General features: G+C 34.1%; 1 protein-coding gene across 1 annotated transcript in view; it reads left to right on the top strand.

Annotated features, from left to right (window-relative positions):
- Nucleotides 1–7,828: 7,828 nt before the first annotated feature.
- LOC145995131 (protein Wnt-4-like) overlaps nucleotides 7,829–8,272 on the top strand; it is a 155,488-nt gene continuing 155,044 nt past the window's right edge. The window contains exon 1 of the mRNA XM_083131668.1: nucleotides 7,829–7,892. The gene's annotated coding sequence lies outside the window, so the exon portion shown is untranslated. The remainder of the gene's footprint in view (nucleotides 7,893–8,272) is intronic.

Raw genomic sequence — 8,272 nt, 5'->3', positions numbered from 1 at the left:
TAAGGGGAAACGAGAAAATTAAGGTGAGGGGAAATATTCGTTGAGAATTGACCTTCATGTGGATAGATAAGCACAGTTGGGTAGGAAAGGCCAAACCTGCAGGTTGCATTGTGATTTATGCAGGTTTTTTAGAATTTTAACTTTTTTAACTTTTTTACCTGTGAATAGGTCTACTGTACAAGTTTTATTAGGGAACGGCTTGGTTTTTACGTACTTCTAATAGCAAAAACTTAATATTTTAAATGTACCCTAACCAACCCTTAACCACAATCCTCATATTACATTTTTGACGCAGTACTATGCCAAGTACTTAGTTTTTATACGAACCTGAGGAAAGAGATAGTCAATCTCTGAAACGTCGTTCTACAATAAGAGCACTATACTCACATACGTAAGTACAATTTTTAACTTTCCTTTTCTATATTTATTATCCATCAATAATCTTTTGTATTCAATTCCATTGTAGAAAATGATGCTGAATACAAAGGCTGATCTTCACATGGGACCATTAGAAACACCTGTGTCCTTTCTGCTATACTGTCGCAATATTTTCAATAGAGAAATACAGTCCCATTCTGTGGATGAAATGAACCTAATATCGATTACTTTGGCTCAACCTACCGGGTTAAAGTTGTCCTATTCAGAGCCCATTTGAATCATTGGATTACAGTGAAACTTGGCAGATATATTATGGAGACCACAAGGAAGCAAATGCTGATGAAAAAAAAAATAGTTCAAAAGTTCACCGCCAGGTTGAAATGTGGTGCTGAAGTCAGGTGCACAGTGAACAGCATCGTGAGAAACGCTTTGTGGGACCATTGATAATGCTGTATTGTGCTTCCAAAGCTTCATTCATACTGACGGGGTGCATACTGATCACTGCTGTACCAAAATAAACTCAAGTTACTGGTTTTTACTACTGTAGCACCTCAGTGCTACCTGGTGGTGAAAATTTGAACTATTTTGTTTTCTGCCAGCATTCACTTCCTCATTGTCTTCATAACATCTCTATCAAGTTTCACTGCAATCCATTGCTTTGAACAAGCTCCAGAAGGTGCTGAGTAGGGGATTTTTCATTTTAAGTGCCACATTTCAACCTGGTGGTGAAAATTTGAACTATTTTTCTTTCATCAGCATTCTCTGAATAGAGCAACTTGTGTTCTCTCCAAAGAGCCTCAAACCTGCTGGTACAGGGTGTAAAGGTTAACGTATTTGTGGAGCAATAAAAAATCCGAAAATTTTACAAGGCTTTTCAGAACTGTGACATGCGGAGTTCCTGACGATTTTGGAAACCTATATTTTTCTTTCTCAAGGCACTTCTTATAGGTCAGTTGGTCATATGTTAAAACAATTCACTCATTTGATATACGAGATATGAAGAAGAATCAAATGAAAGACATTACAATTCTGACGAACTATAGGACAGACTGTACAGGCCAAATTTACATGAGGTATCAACTTGCACAACGACCTCAAGACTGCAGCACTGATCAAATGAGTATGAAAATGCCATGTCATTTTAAAAAATGGTGCTTCTTCCACATACTTGCACCAGTGAAGAGCAGAGCTTTCTTGACCCCTGGAAGTCTAATAAAACTTATAGAAATTCTCTAGCAAATGAAAATTCAATATCTCTATGCTTGTTTACCACACCAGCAAGTTTATAATGGAGAGGGAAGTGCAACAATGGCGTAGTGGTTGTGTTGTCGCCTTGTAATCATGGGGTCCCAGGTTCGATACCTGGTGTAGATCCAACTTTAAGCTGTAGGTCCAGTCCAGATTAGCTGTACTGCACATAAAGTGGACTTAAAACACCAACTCAGGCAGATGACTGGAAAGACCTTTGCAGTGGCTCATAAGTGGCTACACATGCATTCCAAAGAGAATTATTTTTGAGGTTCATTTGACACTCCCTTTTATATTGATGACATCCTTTTTATAGGAAGAAACAACTATTATTCCACATTCTTAATTAGCAACATATTAGGATAATTTACCAAAGAAAAAAATGATTCTAATGTCAAAATGTCCTACTGAGACCTAAAAATTAAAATGAATACAGGTGTACACCACAAAATACGTACATGCATGGCATTTATATTTAGGACTCTGAACACTATGATGGGGTAATGTAAAATTTGGTACAATGTTTTTCAGTGAGCTGAAAAAACATTCAAGTGATAATAGGAAACAAACAAACAAACAAGAAAAATGGGTACATACAGAAAATGTGTTTTAAAAATGTACAAGAAAAGGAAGAATGGCAATGTAAGTCAAATATATTTTAATGAAAAATAAAATCAATACAGAAATGGAAACAAAAAAAAATCATGTCATTTCTAAAGTTTACACATAAAATAACAAAAATACTAAATTCATACAACTTCAAAGCAGCAGTGAAACTGACAGCTAACATCGAAACCTGCTTCATAGAACATAAAATGGGGAAAATACAGAATCCCAATGTAAAGAACTACACATAATTAATTGTTTATATGGTGGAGATTATGTAGGGTGCACATCTAGGAAATGTAAACCATACAGAAGGAGCATGACAATGTATTTAATTAAATAAATTAAAAGAGACAGTCTTTAGTAGTAATAATATCTCTATTTTGGAAACTAGTTTCAGCCATGGGTTGCTCTATCACCTAACCCTTGTGGTGAGCTAAGTAAGATAATATAAGGATGTATGAATACAGATAAAAAATTAAAGAATTTTGCATACACCTATTTTTAAGGATAAAATAACCTGTGGCGAAACAGCGCATGAGGGCCAAGGCCAACCGGCTTCATTCCCACATCCTCAGCAGAGGTGGTCGATCATTTACGAGGTCAGCATGACAAACCCATACTTGTTGTTTTAGATTTCCATGACCAGATGACACTACTCTTTCATATCTCCCCAATTTCCTCATAATGGTAGGTCGCCACAGGTCTCATACACTGGCCGAAATCTCAGGAGAAAAGTTGTTAGTCTCTCTCCCAGGAGACTCGAACCAGTGCACATCCTGTAGCCTAAGCCCAAAGTCTGGTACCTTAGGCTGCAATGCCATGGCCGTGGTGCATTATAATAGCAGTAGTCATTTCAATGTCAAGTTGTTTAATGAGGTACTTTTAGTACGTTCTACTGTTCTTGCAGGAGCAACTTTTTAAAGTTAATTTTGGAATTATTGTTTTTTATTGCAGATTTAATATTGGCTTTTTGGCTGAAGGTAAGTTATTCTTAGCATCCGAGAAATGTCATACAGTGCTAAAACAGATGAAACTAAGCAAGGAAGAGGGGTAGGATAGAAATATTAGAAGCCTGAAAAATGAAGTGTATACATTTTATCCATAATGACGTAATACAGAGCATCTGAGAAGATGATGGTGATTTTAACCCATGTAAATTCATCTTGTTCCTAAAAGGATATGATGTCACACATCTCAGCATACAACATACAAGAATTTCAAACAAACACTACCTGGTAATTCATTCATTCATTTATTGTTTTCGGGCAGGTCTTTCCTTACAACCTCCACATTTCCAGAGCTCCCATTTCTGCACCATATAGAGCTACACTCCATACAAAACACTTCATTACTCTTTTCCTCAGTTCTTTGTTCATAGATCCACAGAAAATATTTTTCTTCCTATTGAAGGCTTCTTTTGCCATTGCTATTCTTACTTTTATTTCTTGGCTGCATTTTATATCATTGCATCCAAGATATTTAAAGCTGTCTATTTATTCGTTTGTCTTTCCTCTGCTTTCTTCCGATCACCATTGATTTTGTCTGATTCACATTTATTTTCATCCCGAATTGCTCACAGTCGGTATTCATTTCTGCTAGCATGGCATTTATGGTTCTTTCATTTTCTGCCAACACAACCAAATAATCTGCAAATCTTACACGAGATATTTTACTTCCTCCTAATGCTACTCTTCTCTTGTTCTGGAAACAATTTTTGACTATTTCTTCTAAATAGATGTTGAATAATGTAGGAGAAAGGCAGCAGCCTTGTCGTACTTCTCTTCCAATTTCACTTCCTTGGCTCATTTCTTCTCCTATTTTCACTTTTACACGTTCTTTCATATATAGGTTGCAGATAAGCCTCCTTCTCTTCCAATCTACATCAATATTTTTGAGGATGCCTGAGAGCCTGATCCAGTTCACTCTATCAAAGGCTTTCTCCAAGTCAACAAATGCTTAAAACATTTCTTTACCTTTTTCGAGGTATCTTTCTCCAAGTGTTATCAGGGCCCGGGACTTTATCTCCTATAAAACTGTAAAATATTTATGTAATTATGTCATAAAAATTCAAAAATATGTCAGAAAAATGTAGAAATATTCCCAGTAAAGCCAAAAATATGCACAACAGTACTTCGAATTTCTCATTATATGGGATGTCAGTATCTTCCATGGAAGATTGACTGGGTTCAGTATGGGGTATTAAATGAAGTCAGAATCCCTTTAACTGAAGAATGTAGTGGGAAAATACTAAAAATATTGTAAGGTTCACTGCAATTATCCTGAGTTTCATTTCCTATTACCCCAATTTTACGTTCCTCAGTTTTACATATTGAATTCACGGTCCCAATAGAGCAAAATGCTATAAAATTTTCTCGATTTTACATTTTCCCCGCATTTTAAGTTTTTTCAGCTTGTTCCCCTGAAAAACGTAAAATCGAGGTTCCACTGTATGTCAGATTTACACCTTTGTGGAAACTAAAGCATGATTGGCCACTCTCTACAGCTCTGCAAAATCTAGGCAATTAATACACAAACAACTTTTTTAGGCAGATTTTGATGTTTTACTGTGTCTAAATGCTGCAATAATGAAGATCTCTTCGAATATCCTATCCCGGTTTCACACAACTTGCAAAACAGAATCTTGTGCTCTGTGGAGAACACATCATTCCCAACTTCTTTAACATAGCCCCTCAGTCTCACCCCAACAGATTCCTTTACAGGAAGTATTCTATTCCCTCGCACTGCTACCCTCTGATACCTGCCTGACTCAAATGACAAGTGATCTCGAAACTTCTATACTTGATTGTCGAGATAGTGGGGGCTGTAAGGCACTGAATTTTATTTTTACATTTGACTGATTGTTGTGAGAAACGAGAAAAATGTAAAGAAAATAGAACAATTGAAACTTCTTCACTTCCCATGCATGCAAAATCATAAAAGAGAAAACATTTTTCCTCAATAATGTTTGCATGAGTATCAATTGTCGGCAGGATAAAAAATGGGAGATATTATTGTTGTGTACTAGCTGGTAAGAGAAGACAGTATCTGCTTTTAATTTCTTCGTTCGTAATTTCCTTATCCTGCTGTCGATAATATGAACTAACCATTGCGCTAAAGGTACGAAGAATAAATTATAAAATAACCGATTATATGCAATACAATTACACGTAAATGGCTTATAATGAGAAAATTGACTAAATATGTTGTAAAAACGTGAACTTGGTAAAATACGTAAAAAAAATATGCCTTATCAAGGCATTTTCGGCTGATTTTCATCAGATATGTAAAGATCTCACCCCAGTATTCGATCCGATGCCAAATATTATAACTATACCTCGGATTTTAGGTTTTTAACCTATTTTTTCCTTTGCAGGTAAATAAGAAATAACAAGTTATGTCAGCATTTCATTAAAAAGTGCAACAACTGACAAAGTGCCTAAAATAACCTATTTTGCTTGTTAGACCCTATTTTAGGTTTATGTGCCTAAATCAAACCTTTTTTTAGGTCTTCATATATAAGGTTTTCAGGATTTTTATGTCGCAGAGTTATTTGTTTGGTTTGATACCAAAAAAATCAGTCTAACGTGTTTGAAACACATTTTCTGTCAATTTTCCTCCCTTTATTTTCCAAGCAACTTTCTTTTTCTTTCCTTCTTCGATAAAAATAAGAGCTAAACTGTGAAAAGCGTCAGGACATTTATAAATATTTATAAAGTCAATGAGATTTGGTTTAATAAAAGTTGCAATTTTTCATGTGTACGTAGAAAAATTTACGCAGAATTCCCAGAACCAATAATTCACGGACAATTCCCAGAATTCAAGGAATTCCCAGTGAGTAGCCACCCTGGTATTTTGCAACAAATCATAGATACGTAATTCATACTTCAGGTAAACAAGTAACTTTTGCTAACAACACAAATATAGGATTTAAATAATTTGTGGATAATTTTGAAAATGGTGTATGCAAATGAAAATTTGGTTACAAAATTAATATTTGGTTGTTGCATATACCTAAATTTCTTACGGTTGTTTTGAAATTTTGTTTTTGAAAATTTACTAAATCAGCATTTTTCAGGAATTTTGAAGTTTTTTTGGAACCTGCTTCAGGAGTTTTCGCACCTAATTTTAAAATTTTTAGAGCCTGTTTTAGGATTTTTAGAACCTATTTTAGGATTTTTAGAACCTATTTTAGGATTTTTAGAACCTATTTTAGGATTTTTAGAACCTATTTTGGGATTTTTATAGCCTGTTTTAGGAACCTAAAAGCACACTTTTTAGAACCTAAAAATCCGAGGTCTAGTTATAACATAAAATCCCAGGTCCTAGTTATCAGTAGTCCTGTTGCATCTCTTGTACCACTATTCTACCAAACTATTCTTCCTCTACCTCTCTGTTCATTTTAGAGTAGATAGATAGTTTTATTCACCTTTAGAATGAGTACATTCATGGTTTTGTCAAGGTTGTCATCGAATAACATTTCACTGATTTTTTTCTTATGGATTTATATGATGTACAAAGTATGCTACTTCATGGGATAAATTGCAATTCAATGCATAATACAGTACAATACCTACATACAGTACATAGAATGAAACATAATGAACACAATGATAAATAATACAGAAAATTATTGAGTGAATGCAGAAGAATACATATTATAACACAGCTATATGAAATTTGTAAATATAGAAATGCTCTGTATACTTAAATGTATATATACACATTGTAAGTAGACAATGGATTTTTTTTATTTGTTACATATCGAAAAATGCATCCACTTTATAACATATTCTCCAAGAGCAATTCCTTGACAAGATTTCTAAATGTTTTCTTCTTCATTTTCTTTAATACATTGGGTAATTTATTGTATAGTTTTAATCCTGTGTGGTCAATAGTATTTTTTGTTAACTGTAATCTTATGGTCTCTAAATGAAAGTTGTTTGCTGTTCTTGTGTTTTGTTCATGGAAGTTACAATTTTGGTTAAATAAGTATACATGCTCTTATATGAATGAAACTGTTTCTAAATTTATATAAGCAAGGCACTGGTAATATACGAAGATGTTTAAAGATTGGTTTACTAGGTACTCTAGGAGCTTCTTGCATTATTATTCTGTAGTTTGAAAATAGTTTCTACTTTTGATGATTGGCCCCAGAATGATATCCCATATGTTATTCTTGAATTAATTATTGCATGGTACAAAGTTTTCATCATATCTTTTGTTAGGATATTCCTCAGGATTTGGAACATGAAACAATATGAGCTTAATATGAGTATATGCATCTATTTGAAATTCTCAAAATAACTGTTGCTGATTGTGATAACAAACTGATTGTCCTATACTCAGAGCATTTCTTGGCATTACTTCTCTTCTTTATAGGTACTAAGATTGTTTCCACGACATCTTCTGGCCACATACTATTTTATAAATTTTGATCGAGGAATTTTGATCTCTTCAGAAAATTGTAAATTTGTAAATTCTTCATGTTAAATGTACTTTGCTGCTCTAAACACGAATATTTAGATTGTAATGTAGCATTTATCATCTCTTGAAAAACACAAACTGATACCTAGTTTTTTCTTCTTTTTCTTATAGTTCCATTTGAGAATGTCTTTCATTTGATAAAAGTGTCTTCAAAGAGCATCACCGATTGCAAAGTAAGTAGAAGCTTTCATGTACAAAAAATAAATATATAAATGGTATTTTGCAGCATTAACTAGTTTGCATGTTGAGGTACTTGGGAGCACACTGTTTCACCATATTTTGTTATAACTTTTACTCACCTCAATCTAAGAAATTTTTTAAAATTTGAGTTTCCACAAGCTTTATTCCCTGTGAGTTCTTCTCACACACAAATCTCATTTTTGAAATTTGGGATACTCTCTTTTGTGGACTAAAACTTAACTCCATGGTGCAATAGCCATCTAAGAGCCAGAGCCTATCAAGGTCAGTACATCAAGTTCTATCACCGCTGTTTTCTGGCTTTCCATAGCGGAGCTTCCACTTTTGCTTTTCAAGTAGCTTCAACATTGTCCTC

This window comes from Lepisma saccharinum, chromosome 11, assembly GCF_977018435.1.
Source record: "Lepisma saccharinum chromosome 11, izLepSacc3.1, whole genome shotgun sequence".
In the NCBI taxonomy this organism is placed as follows: Eukaryota; Metazoa; Arthropoda; class Insecta; order Zygentoma; family Lepismatidae; genus Lepisma; species Lepisma saccharinum.
Note: the sequence above shows the minus strand (reverse complement) of the source record. Positions and strands in the feature narration are given on the sequence as shown.